Genomic DNA, 16,766 nt, shown 5'->3' on the forward strand with positions numbered 1-16,766 from the left:
CAATCACCACCATCAGCATCATCTCCATCATCACCACCACCTTCACCATCATCACCATCACCATCATTGTCACCTTTAGCATCATCACCACCATCACCACCACCTTCACCATCATCACCACCACCATCACCACCATCATCACCATCAGCATCATCACCATCACCACCATCACCACCATCACCACAATCACCACCATCAGCATCATCTCCATCATCACCACCACCTTCACCATCATCACCATCACCATCATTGTCACCTTCAGCATCATCACCACCATCACCATCATCACTACCATCACCACCTTCACCACCATCACCACCTTCACCACCATCACCACCATCATTGCCATCTTCACCATCATCACCACCATCATCACCATCACCATCATCACTACCATCACAACCATCATCTCCACCATCATCACCATCATCACCATCATCACCATCATCATTGTCACCTTCACCATCACCAACACCACCACCACCATCATCACCACCATCATCACTGTCATCACCATCATTACCACCATCACTGTCGTCACCACCATCACTACCATCACCATCATCACCACCATCATTGCCACCTTCACTATCATCACCATCATAACCATCATCATCATCACCTTCACCACCATCACCATCACCACTATCATCACCATCACCACAATCACCACCATCATCACCATCATCATCACCACCACCGTCACCATCACCACCATCACCATAATTCTGGGCCCAGTTCACTCTGGTCCTATAATCCCAAAGGTCTCCCACCCCTGATCTTTGACACTCCCACCTTTAACAGTTTGGCTGTTGAAAGATATTTTTCCTCCAAAGTAACTAAGTAAGTGTTAGTCGCTCAGTTGCGTGTGAATCTTTTCGACCCATGGACTGTAGTCCACCAGGCTTCTCTCTCCATGGAATTCCGCAGGCAAGAATACTGGAGTGGTTTGCCATTCCCTTCTCCAAGGTTTTCCCTCAAAGTGCATATCAAATGTTCCCTCTCTACAAACCCTGTGGTTCCACATCCTCAATGCCAAGTGAAGGCATATCTCCTTACTATGGTATTATATATATATATATATATATAAATTCAGTGATAATATATGTCTATATCATATATAATGTATAAATATAAATATATATGTGTGTGCTTAGTCGCTCAGTCATGTCCCCATGGTTGTGTCCTCTCTGCAACCCCATGGACTGTAGCCCACCAGGCTCCTCTGTCCGTGGGGATACTCTGGGCAAGGATACTAGAGTGAAGAGCCTATCCCATCTCCAGGGGATCTTCCCTACCCAGAAATTGAACTGAAGTCTCCTGCCTTGCATTCGGATTCTTTACCAGCTGAGCTACTAGGGAAGCCCTAACCATATAAATATATATACACATGATTTTTAAAATGTAGAGTTTAGACCTACCCAAAGGTCTAGCACTTAAAACACCACAGGTTATGGATTTGTGGAAAGCCTGGAAAGCACATGACATTGCACACGCTTCCTATGTTTGTATCAAATAAGTCGGTTACACACTAAAAGTGAACAAATTCTGCGTCACCTGCTCTGTCGATTACAATGCAGGCCACTGCCACCTCCAGCAAAGCTCAAAACTATGGTGCCCACTTGGGAACAAATAAGGCCATTATTTGATATCTAAAGTGGATGGATCTCTTGAAAAAGAAATCTATTTGTTGGATTTCCCACCATCCTCTCCAGAATTTGACTCTTCTGAGTACGCCCTGGCTGAACAGGCTAAATGCTAACGATGCTCCGGAGTCTCATCACCTGAGACAGGTAAAGGAGGCTCCTGAGCCACGACCCTCACTGTTTCAAAGCAGAGGCAAGAAATGACCAGTCCGTCATTGAAGCCGGATGTGTTTATCTGTACCCGCATTCACTGGGGACAAATACCAGATCCACTTGTGATTTTTCCTACTGCTGGCAAGGCATTACCAAAATCAACACTGAGCTGCTGCAAGTGGGTTTGGAGATTATATGTATATATTTATTTAAAAATGAAGTTCTAAAATTGTAGCTAAAGCGGATGGGCACTGATCCCAGAGGACCGTGTTTCCTTCCGTGACAGCACTTCTCGAGAGAGAATGTTTGCTGTGCTAAGATTCGCTTTTAGGATTTTCAAATCTGTAGCTTGCAAGAGCCCATCCAGAAAGATGAACATCCAGGAGGCAGATATGTACCTTACATGTGGAGTGGCTTGGTATTGCCAACTTAGATGCATGTCGATAGCAAAAAGCCTGTTTACGCTCCTTGGTACAGGGTTTAAGATGAGCGAGAACAAGGAAAACGTGCCAGACTCTCCACACCCTCCCACCTTGAAAACTCCCAAGACTCTTTCCTCTGTCCAATTAGATAATTTCATCATGACTATAAAGGCTTTCATGGAGCTTGATTCTTTTAAAAACATATACCACGCCTTGGCATGGCAAACCTGAGACTCAGCATCATGCAGAAAGGCAGCGTCTGCATGTTGATCGCAGGATGGCCTCCCGCACGGCCATGGTCCTGAGACTCAACAAACCTTTGGATGGTGGACTCTGGGGCTGTCTGAGGACACCTTTGGTGACAAAAGCTGAGCTTGCTCATTCATTCTGCTTGCCACCAGGAAAAACGGACAGCTGTCTCCTCTTGTGTGTGTTTCTTACAAGAGACAGGACGGCAGGGAGGAGGGGCAGAGACAGAAGGAAGACATCCGAGAGGTAAGGACACCAAGGGATCTGTAAACCAGTGACAGGGAAGTTTTGTAAGGGAAGAGGCGGCTGATCTCAGAGACCAGGTGTGGGTTCCTCTTCACGGTGCTGTATATGAGGGACAGGTTCTTCAGATCAGAAGCGGCACAGACAGGACCCCACGGTCAAGGGAGTTTACACTTTCTGCACCACCAGCGGACCCCTGCCTTCCTGTTTGGTCGCGTCGTTTAGCGGAAGCCTCTCCAGAGGGCCTCTAACCCGCATGGTTTAAAAGAAAATGCAGAAGAGGAATCTTGAGCATGTGGGAAGCCGCTGTCTCACTCTCCCCTTTGGGACATGGAGAAGTCCTGCACCTGTGTGACTGTGAGGGCCTCTGTGGCCACCTCCACTTCCTTCTTTCCGTCTCGCGCCTCTCCCACAGCCTCCCCTCCCATGGAGGAGTTCTCTGTCTGGTGCCCCAGTGGCTCTCTGCTCCCCTGATAAGGAGCTTGCAAGGTTTCTAGCAACTTCCATGCCACTGATTCCTTCTGGGAAGTTCAGATGCACTGGAAGTTCCATGTAAAGGCACTGGATATTCATAAGGGCCAGGCTCTGCTTTGAGCTTTGCATTCAAATTCTCATCTTTTTTTTTTTTTTCCACAAAACTGTTAGGTTTGAACCCCCACCCCCCACCCCCTCAAATTATAAAGAAAAATGGCCTGGAGAATTCAAAATTTACCCCACTGACTTTTACGTGATAGCAGCCAAGATTCCAACCAAGATGGGTAACTTCTGTCTTAACCTGAATATTTCCTGTGAGCGAGCAGGTCTTCCACATACTGTGAGATGATAGTTCCCAGAAACAAGCCTGATGGCCCAGACCTCCTCTTGGGAACCAACCTGGGAGTCAAGGGCATCCAGGCTGCAGGCAGGCAGAGAATTTGCACGTGGATCTTGGAGAGAGCTGCCTGGAAGGCTGGTGAGGGTGGGCACTGGTGACGCTCAGATAACCCTGCCGTGACTCCCTGCACTGGCTCCAGGGCGGGCTCCCCTCATCCATTCACTCTGGTCAGAGCTGTGGTTTCTCCATCGGTCATGTACGGTGTGAGAGCTGGAGCATAAAAAAGGCTGAGTGCCAAAGAACTGATGCTTTCCAATCGTGATGCTGGAGAAGACTCTTGAGAGTCCCTTGGATAGCAGGGAGATCAAACCAATCAATCTTAAAGGAAATCAATCCTGAATAGTCATTGGAAGGACTGATGTTGAAGCTCCAATACTTTGGCCACCTGATGCTAAGAGCTGACTCATTGGGAAAGACATTGACGCTGGGAAGGATTGAATGCAGGAGGAGAAGGGGATGGCAGAGGACGAGATGGTTGGATGGCATCACCGACTCAATGGACATGAGTTTGAGTGAGCTCCAGGAGATGGTGAAGGACAGGGAAGCCTGTCATGTGATAGCCCACCTGGTCACAAAGAGTCGTCCACAACTGAGCAAATGAACAACATCTTCTCATGTGCAACATCCTCCTGTGTCCATTGTCACCTTGGGAGGATCCACAGAGAAGCCCTCACTTGTCTTATGAAGGTATATTACTGCTAAATTCAAGAGGAAGAGAAGAAAAAGGGGAAATGAAGACATCCTCGGTTTAAAACTTAACTCTTCCCCTGAAACTGGGAACGAGTGTGTTGTTTATGTTGAAACTTCAGCCTGGCTTAGCTCACATGACACCATCTATCAAAATTCCTAGCTAGCAGAGTCATCCTGCCAGACTCAATTATGGAGTTAATTCCATCCTAACTGGAAACAGAGCTTTTGGTTCATTTCCTCTCCAATCTCTCTTGGGATGCGTTTGATACGATTCCAGGGCGTCCAAGTTCAGGCCAGTTTGGTTGGAATCAATGGGCGTTTTCTGGCTCATCTTCTGTGGTGTAAACACACACACACATTCACACACACCACACACTCACACATGTGCTTGTGTGCTCTCCCAAAGCGCAGGTGTGCACATCCACACTCACGCACACGTGTGTACACGTACACGAAAGCCCTGGCTCCCCTCTCACATCTGGCCGCACATTTTCGACAAGGTGCCCTCCTGCTCTTCCTCAACATTTGCAGGCCACGTTGTTGACCTCTGGCCTCTCTCCCAAGCTGTTTTCGTAGGTCACTGCCTTCATCCTCTCCCTCATTGCAAAAGTCCTGTTTCGATGAGCAGGGTCTGACAAGAACAGAACACCGTGTCTTCAGTGAACTCACCACAGACGTATTACAACACCGCTATCATCAGATCGCTTCCTAAGACAGAAGGAATTCCTGCCAGTTCTGATATGCAGTTGAGTTGTGGTTTAACTCCTTGTGCTGAGAACGCCACGGGGAGTCAGATGGAGCGGCCCTGTGTTCTCTCTACGCAGTGCAGGTAGAGAACACCTTTGCAGAGACAGAGGCCACGTCACGCTGATATTCTCATTCATTCGCTTCAAGGTAATGCTGGCAAAGTTTTCTGCTTTTTGTTCAACTGGCTGTGTTTGGTAAAACTGTATAAAAGAATCATTTTTTTGTAGGTGACAGTCACTGAAGATCATCAATTTATATGTCTTATCACTAAAGATAAGCTCCCATGGTTGGAAATGTCAGATAGAAGGAGAATATGGCTTTTGACTTTATTGTAAGACAATCAGCTTAAGCCTGCATGCTTTGCGCTAAGTCATTTCAGTCATGTCTGACTCTTTGCAACCCCATGGACTGTAGCCCGCCAGGCTCCTCTGTCCATGAGATTCTCTAGGCAAGGATACTGGAGTGGGTTGCCATGGCCTCCTCCAGGGGATCTTCCCAACCCAAGGATCGAACCCGAGTCTCCTGCGGCTCCAACGTTACAGGTGGATTCTTTACCACTGAGCCACTAGGGAAGCCCAATCAGTCTAAGAGAAAGCATACAACTTTAAATTAAAAACTAAATTAATTTAAAATTAAAAACTATGGTCATTTTCAAAAATAAGAATATAAAAATACCCCAACTTTCTACACAAGAGCACTTACGTTTAATGACAACACAGAAGTACTTTATTATTTATTTACTTGGCTGTACCATGTGGCGTGTGGGATCTTAGTTCCTCCACCAAGCATTGAACCCAAGCCGCCTGCAGGGGAAGCGTGGAATCTTAACCACCGGATGGCCAGGGGAGTCCCAAGCATGTACTTCAGTAGAATATACAAAAGTACAGTATATATTTTGAGCAGAGAGTCACTTTTAGTGAGAGACCACTAGAAGTGGTCGAATTTAATTGTATCAGTTTAAATAAATAAGTTTGTATAAAGTTTAATTGTATCAGGTTCTTGAGACGGAAATAAAATATGACGATGTGGTCACACAAGGTAAAATACATTCCTGAACAGGAAAAGCTCTTTTGTGAGTTGTATGTTGTGTTACCATCAGAGACACAGAAAGAGAAATTAAATAAGGACCATAGAAAGAGCAGATGCATCGAACTATAATTTCATGGAGAAAACAGTAGTTTTGTCTGTCTTGTATGAACATGAACCATTTTGATTCTAAATGTCACTCCATCCCCAGATCTCGTGTGAGCTTGTCTTATAAACTGGGAAAGTGCATAAGCTTTTTAGCCCCTACTTTTTAGGTAAAGGGTTGCTCACAAGGTCAAGTTATCTGAGGCTACGCCAGAGCTCAGAGTTGGTTGTTGAGAGGGGTCAGTGGCTACAGGACACACTTCAGGGCTCCTCCAGGACAGAGGGCAGCAGAGCCTCAGCTTCTAGGCTGCGGGGAGGAGACCTTGGCTGCATCTCCGTCATTGCTCTTCTGAGAGGGGAGGTCACGTTGTCGCTTAGCTGGGGTCACATCCCCACGTCGCAGGGCTCCAGGCAGGGTGCTGAAAGTTGTGGACCTCGGGTTCTGACTCCTGGTGTTCGAGTTCTTCTTAGTTTTATGACTTGGGCTGGGTTATTAAGCCTGAGAATTGCTTTCCTCCTGTTGGAATCATGACAACCTCTTCTCTGTAGAGCTGATGAAGGTGAAAGAGAGTGTTAGTCGCTCAGTCGCGTCCAACTCTTTGCAACTCCATGGACTGTAGCCCACCAGGCTCCTCCGTCCATGGGATTCTCCAGGCAAGAACACCGGAGCGGGTTGCCATGCCCTTCTGCAGGGGGTCTTCCCTATCCAGGGATCGAACCAGGGTCTCCTGCCTTGCAGGCAGATGTGGGAGTTAAATTAGCCAGTTCTTGCAAAGTGCTCAGCAGCGAGCCCGTCGCCTGTGGAGCCATTGGTCAGTGTTCTCTGGGGACACAGCCGCCACTGAATCACTTTCTGCGCTGGGACCTTTAACCCTGTATCTCAGGCCTCTGGCAATAAGGAAACACTTCGTTTCCGGCTTGGGAGCGAAAACCATGACTCCAACTTTATGACAGGAAATACAATCCAAACAGTATTTTTGTTTCCCCAGGCTCAAGTTTCCTCCTTGAGATCACCAAGTGCCCTTTGCTGAGTCTTGGCGGGCACTTACGGCACTGATTCCCAGAGGCCGGACTGTCACAGGGCCCGGGCACTTACAGCACTGATTCCCAGGGGCCAGACTGTCACAGGGCCCGGGCACTTACGGCACTGATTCCCAGGGGCCGGACTGTCACAGGGCCCTTCGGTTCTGGGAATGGGTATTTTCTGAATGTCAGAATTCTTGCACCTAAGTGACCCAAGTGGGGTCCCCAGACCTCAACTCCGTCACTTTCTCTCCAGGGGACACCTCCCTAATCAGGTCAGAGGGAGCGTGTGGACGTCAGAGCTCATGGCTCTCACCACAGTGCCATACGTTTCAGAGTTGAAGGGCACATTCAAACTTATTCTTCTGATCCCTTCAGTGTGCAGGGCCTGAACCTAAGACTGGGCAGGCAGAGGTGGATGTGTGAGGCTTATTTCCCTGCAACCGGGCAGGGCTTAACTACTAGGCTCTGAACTTTAGTGGAACAGGACGGACTAACCAGTTCTTCCCCACAGAGCTGGTCATTGCATCTTGGTAGATGTGCGCTGGTCGTGAGCGTGGACAGCCACTGAGCAGGAAAGGGTGGGGGCACCTTCCCTCTCTGTGCCACTGATCAAATAACAAATAAAACTGCGTGGGCACTGCAGGGTCTCCTCGCGCTGCTAGCATCTTACACATCTCTGCAGTGTGTCCGACCCCCGAAGGGCTGGGATGGACCATCGCTGCTCCATCCCATGGACGGAGAAGCCTGCAGGCTACAGTCCATGGGGTCTCTGGACACGATTTCATACCCACTTCTGCCTTTTGAAGAGTCTGGCTTCCAGTCATCCAGAGCCCCATCTGCATGTGGCGTGAACTTTCTTCCAGGACTGGAAACAACTTCCCCGAGACCGGCTGTCCCAGAGCCTTGGGGACCCAGCCTGGCCCCTGGGCTCAGCCCTTTGGCTTCTGTCGGGGCTAATGCTTCCATGGTGCTCAGACCTGGCAGGCAGCCAGGAGAGGAAATGTGCGACCTGGGTGAAGAGCGGGCGCTCAGATGTTTCACCTCCTCCTCTCCTCAGTACTTTAAGGAAGTATTCATTTCCTCTCTTTTTTAAACTTCCTCTGGGAATGTTGAAAATGGAAGACTTTATCTGAGCTTATCTGAACTTTTTGTTACCTGCAAATCCAAACCTCCGTTTACCTGCTCACAATGCACTTGTCATCTGTGTCAGGAAGATTTTTACAGCTTGGATAAGATTGCCAAAATCAGGGAAGCGAGCCTATGTTCATACATACTCCTGTAAAGAGATTTTTTGGTTGCTGTCACAAGTCCTTAAATGTTTATTGGATAAATGAATGAATGACCCTTATAGCCACACCACTGCTATGACTTGAGACAGACTCCATCCACATTCTGAATGTTTACTTCAAATATCTATCTGCTGAGAACTTTTCTCTAAATAACATTTATATCTTGCAATAATTTTAGATTTTCAGAAAAGTTGCATGCATTTCGCAGAGAACTTCCCTAGTGTTAATGTTTTATGTAACCAAGTTGCATTGAAATTAACATTTCTGTAATGCTTTTAACTACAGACGTTATTCAGATTTCACCATTCTTCAAACCAATGTTCCTTTTCTCTTCCAGGATTTAATTCAGGATACCATATCATATTTAGAAGTGGTTGGAGACATTTCTTCTCCCTCATAAAATTAAACAAGCCAAACTTCCCCTAAGAAAATAACAACTGATAAAATTTATTGGGAGGTGGAAGGATTATTCTAGAAAGGGCCAGATAGTACAGAGAATCCCGTGGATGGAGAAGCCTGCAGGCTACAGTCCATGGGGTCACAAAGAGTCGGACTCGACTGAGCAACTTCACCTTCACTTTTCACTTTCGCCTTTGCAAAAGTAGCCACAGACAACGACTAAACAAGTGAGCACAGCTGTGTTCCAATAAAACTTTATTTGCAAAACACGAGGTGGTCATATTTGAGTCTTAGGCAATAGTTTTCCAACCTCTGATTTTATTGAGCCGTGATTTAACATCAAACTTGGTGTAATAGTCACTCCCTTCTTTCATTGTTACCAAAGCATGTGGAGTTCTCCTATGCCCTGGAGTGAGCTACATAGAGCCCCTTCTCCTCTTTTCTAGACTGAAGGTGGCAGAATTCTCTTGACTAAAGGTACCTCTGTCTACTTTAACCTACACTCAGAAATCCTCTACTGTAACACTCAGAGAACAGTCACTATACAAATTTAAATTGCCAGTTAATGATCATCATCTTGCAATAAGGGTTGTATTAATATCCGCTTGGCTGAAGGGGAGAGGCTTTTGAAAACTGGTGAATCTTGTCAATCAATTCCACTTAACTGAAATTTATTTTTGTAAGATGCATTCACCTTTCATGTAGCTATGTTTGGAGATTACTTCTTTGAAAAGTGAGCTATTCATTCTGAGTTGTTAATCTTTTTTTTTGAACGTATATTTTATTCTTTGGAGCATTTTTAGGTTCATGCAGGAACTGAGCGAGAGGTACAGAGTGTCCCCATGAGCCCCTTGCTCCCACCACTGCCCCCAGCTTCCCTCACTGGGTCATCCTGACTGGTCCATGGGGCCCAGATGTTGGTCAAACAGTATCCTGGGTGTGTCTGTGAGGATGCTTTGAATGGGATTAGCACTTGCATTGGTAACTAAGTAAGGCCGATTGCTCTCCCCAGTGTAGGCGTGGGCCTCACCCAGTCAGTTGAAGACCTGAAGAGAAGAAAGGCTGACCCTCCCCAAATAAGAGAGAACTCCTCCCCACTAACTGGCTCTCCTCTGGGACACTGGCTTTCCCTGAGCTCAGGCAGTGGTTTTTAATTTTAATGAAGTCCACCTGATGCACTGCTTCTTTCCTGGATTGTGTTTTTAGTGATGTTGTCACCAAATCCAAACTCATCTCGATTTGCTCCTGGGCTATCTTCTGGGAGTGTATGGCTTTGCATTTTGTGCTTAGTTCTGCCACCTATTCTGAGTTAATTTTTGTGAAGTTTGTAGGGTCTGTGTCTGGCTTTATTTTTTTGCATGTGGATGTCCAGTTGCTTCAGGATGTTCCTTTGTTGCAGAGTCTGTCTTTTCTCCATTGATTTACCTTGGTTCTTTTTCAAAAATCATTTGTCTTTATTTGTGCGGGTCTATTTCTAGGTTATCTGTTCTATTTCATTGATCTGTTTTGTCTGTTCTTCTGCCAATCCCATACCGTTGTAATTATTCTACTTCTATAATAAGTGCTGAAGTTTGGTACATTAGTACTCTGACTTTTTTCTTCTTAAATACTGGGATGCTATTCTGGGTTTATTAACCTTTTAAAGTTTTGAAAGATTTTCAGGTGTGGATTCTTTACAACTATCTCTCTTTTTGTGTATGTAGGTAAAAATACATACGATTTTTAATTAATACATATAAATTTCTTGGAAATCATTCCTTATTTTCTAGGCCCTGAGCCCTCCAGCTATGTTGAGCTTCCTGGGAATACACCTAGAGCTTGATTTTATTTCATTTTTTTCTGTCAGGGAAGCATGTGCCCAGTGCTGTTTTTGGTTATTTTTAAAAAAAGTTTCTGAAAGCTTTTAATGCTTCAGCTATCATCTGTAGAAGCCACAGTCTGAGGTATAGAGAGTCCTTTACATAGCTGTGGAAAATGAATTTCCCAGAGTTACAAGGTGTGGTTTTTGGCATGTTCAGTAAAAAAGAAACGAACAATAGTAAAAAGGAATTTCTAAGAACATTCCTTTACCTGTGAGTAATCTTGTTTTATTTCCTGCTTGATCTCCCTAAAAGGAATTAATCCTCCCGGGAACACCCCGAGGTTTCATGAGACCCCAAGGAAATTGTAGTTTACGACAGAGCTAAAAACCCTTGGTGAATGTTGCTGTCACAGAAGGAGGAGTGGACAGCTTCAGTCTGCGACTGCACAGGGCTTGCTGTCTCCTTCTCCTGCCTTTTGGGGAGTTTTCTGGGCCCACAAATGTGACTGGGGAATCAGGCAGACTAGATAATGACATTGCTAGTGGTTTAGCATGGCCTTCTCTGGAGTAGAGTTTGGTAGAATGACTGGTACCATCATTATTAGGAAATTGGAGATTGTCCACTTTGAAATTTGTATTTTATTTTAAATCAGTGATTTTTAGCCTTTTTTTTTTTTTCAAGCAGTTTGGGAATCTCCTGGCAGTATATAGATTGAGTCCTTGGAAAAATACTGTTACAGAAAGCTTTGCTTATAATTTTTAAGAGATACAAAGATGTTCTGCATCTCAGAATGAGAACTTATCTTTTAAAATCTCATTTTTGAACTTACTTTTTGTAAGGTATATACCAGGTGTTGGAGAAGGAAACGGCAGCCCACTCCAGTGTTCCTGCCTGGGAAATCCCATGGACAGAGGAGCCTGGCGGGCTACAGTCCATGGGGTCGCAAAAGAGTCGGATGCGACTGAGGGGCAGAGCACGTACCACGCTTGCCATATAACTTCTTCTAACTCACGTTTCCTGGAAGCATGCTCTGTTTACTGTAACAATTTTGTTTCAACGCTATAAACCAAGAGTGAGTCAACTGTGGCCCCCGGCTCTGATACGGGCACCCACCTGTGCTTGTAAATAAAGTTTTATTGGGACGTGGTGGGCACCCACCTGTGCTTGTAAATAAAGTTTTATTGGGACGTGGCCCTGACCGTTTGTGTATGCCTTGTCTACTGCCACTTTCCTGCTACAAAACAAAGTGAATAGTTGAGAATGAGGTCGCACAGCCTGAAAAACGGAAATATTTACTATCTGGACCTTTTTGGAGAAAACTAGCTGACTCATGCTATCAAGAGTGAAATTTGGGACGGTGCAATGTATGGCTTTTTATTTGATTCATGTCAATAATAAATTATGTTTGAAACATTCTCCAGATCACACGAGCTTGATATTCATGTAGCAGGATGCTTAATGAGACTTGCCCTGTTATCTCAGAATCTGGGCCAAGCCTGCAAGCTGAGACAACGATCGCTCACCTCCCAGGCTGAGAACAACAACCCCTCACCCCCGCCTCACCAGAGACCCTCAGTGGTTCCACTCAACCTTGCCCATCGGGTTCATCTCTGCACTCCCTGCCCTCGAACACACTGTTGAGAAAACAAATGAGTCAGTTCTAAAGGTTGCCATTACTCCATGTTAATGGGGTATCATGTATATTTACCTTTTTCACTGGCCTGCCAAGAGAATCCAGGAAGAGTCTGTCTCATAGCACCCAGCTCTCACTCTTAGCCATTGTAGCTGCTTCTGCTTCTTGTATAAAAAGTAGGAACTCGGGAGAAATGGAAGGCAGTTTTGAGAGTTGCATTCACTCATTTCTGCAGCCAGCATCCCGTTGGGCGGCTTCCCCACGCACTGCTCTGAACGCGGCCCAGAAGTAGAAAGACAAATCAGTGTGGTGGTCTTGCAGCTGATGGCCAAGCCTGGACCTCAGGTCCTGCCTGTGAGCCGGCCACCCTGGGCGCCATTGTTTCTGCTGACCCAGCATTAGGATGGGGGCAGCGCCGCAGTCTGGATTTGCTCCAGTCAACCGAGGAAGGAAAGTCCAAACTTAAAAGTTCTGTGCATTGGGATCCACTCATCTCTTTCAGAATCAGTTCACCAGAGTGTAAAGACAGAATCTGAACGAACAAGGCCAGGTGAGAAGTGACTCTGCCTTGTGGATCAGTTTGCATCTTTATGGTGGGAGAGGATGGGGAATGCAGAAGCCATCCCCCACCCTCACTTTCCCCAATGCGACATGTCTGCCGGAGGATCCACCCTGCAGAGCCCTGGGTCTGACCTGTAGGGAGCATGCTGGGGATCCCAGGAGCATCAGATGGCACTCACCTGCTGGGAGGAGTGCTCCAAAGACGTGCCCTCCCCAGCCTCTCCTTCTAGCACTTTGTAAGAGCCCCGGAGCCCCTCGCTCTGACCCTTCACGTGGCTCAGGCAGCACTAGGGGCGCTGGGCAGGATGGCACAACCTCTCACTCCTCCTGGGAGGAGGAAGAGATGCTGTCAGAGCCGCATCTGCAAACTGCAAGAGGCGGAGGGTTTGGCTTAACGCTCCGAGGTAGTGTATGCACTGGCTTCCGGACATGTGCTGATGGCTCCAGCCATCTGCTGGACGGACATCTGGCCAACACCCAAACACAGGTGCCAAATGGCCTCAGGGGCACCCGCCTAAGCTAGACTGTGGGTCCCTGGGAAAACGCTCTGTGCCCGGCGGGGCTGACCTCTCCACGGAAACAGCGACGTGGGGCCACTTCCCCTGCAGAAGGTGGGAGAGTTCCCACACTGAGCGGTGCTGAGATGCTGGAGGTCTGTTTTTATGTTAAATTCTGTAAACGGAATCACAGACGTAGAGAACAGACTGATGGTTGCCAAAGGGGAGGGTTTTGGGGGAGGCGTGGAGGGGGAGGTTGGGGTTCCGCAGATGTAAGGTTTTGCATGTAGAAGGGATAAAGAAGGTCCCTCTGTAGAGCACAGGGAATTATATTCAGTGTCCTGTATAAGGGAAGCTGCCCAGTCGTGTGCGACTCTGCGACCCCATGGACTGTAGCCTACCAGTCAACTCTGTCCACGGAATTTTCATGGACTGTAGCCTACTGGTCAACTCCGTCCACGGAATTTTCCAGGCAACAGTACAGGAGTGCGTTGCCATTTCCTTCTCCAGGGGATCTTCCCGACCCAGGGATCAGATCGAATCCAGGTCTCCTGCATTGCAGGCAGACACTTTACCATCTGAGCCACCAGGGAAGCCATCCTATATAAACCATATGGAAAAAATATTTTTAAAAGGAATATATAACTGAGTGACTTCATTATGCAGCAGGAATTAATACAACATTATAAATCACCTGCACTTCAGTAGAGTTTTTGAAAAAGTAGTATGTCATTTATTTGCAACACCACCATCAGAACCCCTGAGATAGGCAGATATTCCTTTATCTGCCTATGAACAGTGCCTTTCCTTTCCTGCTTACGATGGAACATGCCTGACACTGCTTGTCACCTGGCACCCACTTCACGTCACTGTCCTTCCCTCCTCCCCCCTCCCAACCCACGTCCAAGGGCAGGTGTGGCCGCCAGCATCGAATTTCACACCCTTCAGGTCTCCATGGGAAGAGGCTGACCTTTCCTTTCACAGGGAAACGCGGGATCATCTCAAGAGTTTTAAGAGCAGCAAGATTGTGTATTAAGAATTGCTCATTGGAAACGGGAACGAGAATTTCAAACGCTCTCCACACACCTCTTCTTAAAAACGGGACAGGGAAGTCACGAATTTGGTAGAACATGCATCTCCAACAGGGCAATGTGGTTCCCAGGAGGTGAAAACTGATCCTCGATGGACAGAAAGCCCCTGAGATATGACTGCAGTCTGTGGGCCTTCAAATGACCACAGTACCACCACGTGCAGTGTATCTGTGACCAGAACAGGTCACAGGGAGGGGTTAGGAAGGACACGTCTAAAAACTCCTTCAGGGGTGGACAAGAAAATGTTTGAGGGACACCCACGCAGAGAGGAAATATTGCAGCAAGAATGAAGTCTGCAGGCAAAGTCACAGAGTTCCCTCTTTTATTCCAGAAACAGGCTAACCAGGGACCGAGAGACTGAATGGTTTACATAACACTCCTGGGAGACCTGCTCCCGTGACCAGGTTTGATTCCTGGCAGGGAACTAAGATCCTTTATGCTCTGCCATGAGGAAAAAAAAAAAAAAAAAGATGTTGCCTACTTTCTTCAAACTGAGGGTTTGGGCCAACCCTGCCTCTAGGAAGTCTCTCAGTGCCGTTTGTCCAACAGTATTTGCTCACTTGGTGTCTCTGCATCATCTTTTGGTAATTCGTGTGATATTTCAAACTTTTTCATTATTAGTACTGTATTTGTTTTGGCAATCTGTGATCAATGACCTTTGATGTTACGACTGCACCTTGCAGGCTACCCTGGTGGCTCAGCAGTAAAGAATCTACCGCAATGCAGGAGACGTAGGAGATGCAGGTTTGATCCCTGGGTTGGGAAGATCCCCTGGAAGAGGGCATGGCAACCCGCCCCAGTATTCTTGCTTGGAGAATCCCATGGACAGAGGAGCCTGGCGGGCTGCAGTCCACAGGGTCACAAAGAATCGGACACGAAGCAACTGAGCACGCATGTGCACTGCACTCTGCTGAAGCTCCGATGGTGTTAGCATTTCTAAGCAATGAAGTATTTTTTAATTAAAGTATGTACATGCTTTTTAGACATAATGCTATTGCACACCTCCTAGGTGGCCATCCCTTGTAAATGGAGCTTTTATATGCACCAGGAAAGCAAAACATTTGTGTGATTCCCTCTATCGCGGTGTTTGTTTTACTGGGATGTTGGCTTTATTGCAGTGGTCTGGAACTGAACACCTGCATCTGAAGGTATGCCTGCAGCTGGTTTGCAAGGCTGGGGAACACCATTTTCTCAGACTCAACCCCAGAGAAGACACACACGGGATGATATTCCTGGTGACATAGTGTTCGGCGCAGAGCTTGTAGTGCTAGGAGAGGAAGGAACTTTCCCCTGAGAAGGTCCCCCCTAGGGTAAGTCCGCAAGTCGCTTAAGTGAGATGGCCTGGCTGCAGAGGACGGTGCTCACCAGGGCCTCGAGTCCAGGCTGTCCGGGCTCCACTGGCACGGTGGGACAGCGGTGCCCCGCATCCCTGGGGCGGCCCCTCCTCCGGGCCCCGTCCGCCTCCTCCTGGTCACGGCCACTTCTGAGGCCCCTGGCCTGCCTATTGCTGGCCTGTCCTGATGGCCAGGCTGTGTCCCACCAGCGTCCAAATTCAGGGCTCGCTTTCAGAGCCGAGTATGGAAGCAACTCCTTCTTTTCCTCACCATGCCTTTTACATGCAATGTGTAGTTGATCTAATTTCTTAGTTTCCTATAGTTCTCCATCTCTAGGAACTTTGGGAAAATTTACCCGAGTCTTGTTTGGGGGAATATTTGAAGAGTCTCACCTGCTGTCCTCCTGTTTCCCTGAGGTGTCAGGACACACCTCCCCTGGGATACCTTCCACTCGCTGGACCTTTAGAGGCTGCAAAGAAACTGTACTGCTTTCTGTGCAAAAACTCTAACTTTAGCCATTTTCCATTTCATGCTTTGTAGAGCTTCCCTGGTGGTTCAGATGGTCAAAAATCTGCCTGCAATGTGGGAGAGCTGAGTTGATCCCTGGGTCGGGAAGATCCCCTGGAGAAGGGCGTGGCAACCCACTCCAGTATTCTTGCCTGGAGAAGCCCACAGACAGAGCAGCCTGGCAGACCTCATGGAGGACCTTATTGCCAGGAGGACCCTTCCTGAACCTTCCTGGTGCCTACAAATACGTATCCAGTCTCTTGTCACAATCAATATTCTTGGAAATAAGGAAAATTTATAGTTCTTAATACGCTGATTTTCTCCACAAATTTATTGACCATGTCAAATGAAGTTGAGCAAAACATGCTACATCAGAAAATTGTTTTTAATGTCTTTGTGCAATCTTCCTTTAAAAACAAAATGGGAGCATTTTAGTGCTGAAGCATTTTGCAAGTTGCCAGGCGCCGGATTG

General features: G+C 47.1%; 1 long non-coding RNA gene across 1 annotated transcript in view; it reads left to right on the forward strand.

Moving 5' to 3' along the window:
- Positions 1 to 5,027: 5,027 nt before the first annotated feature.
- LOC138990233 (uncharacterized) overlaps positions 5,028 to 16,766 on the forward strand; it is a 31,497-nt gene continuing 19,758 nt past the window's right edge. Inside the window, exon 1 of the long non-coding RNA XR_011466353.1 lies at positions 5,028 to 5,171. This is a non-coding gene — a long non-coding RNA (uncharacterized lncRNA). The remainder of the gene's footprint in view (positions 5,172 to 16,766) is intronic.

The sequence above is a fragment of the Bos mutus genome, chromosome 12 (assembly GCF_027580195.1).
Source record: "Bos mutus isolate GX-2022 chromosome 12, NWIPB_WYAK_1.1, whole genome shotgun sequence".
Lineage (NCBI taxonomy): Eukaryota > Metazoa > Chordata > Mammalia > Artiodactyla > Bovidae > Bos > Bos mutus.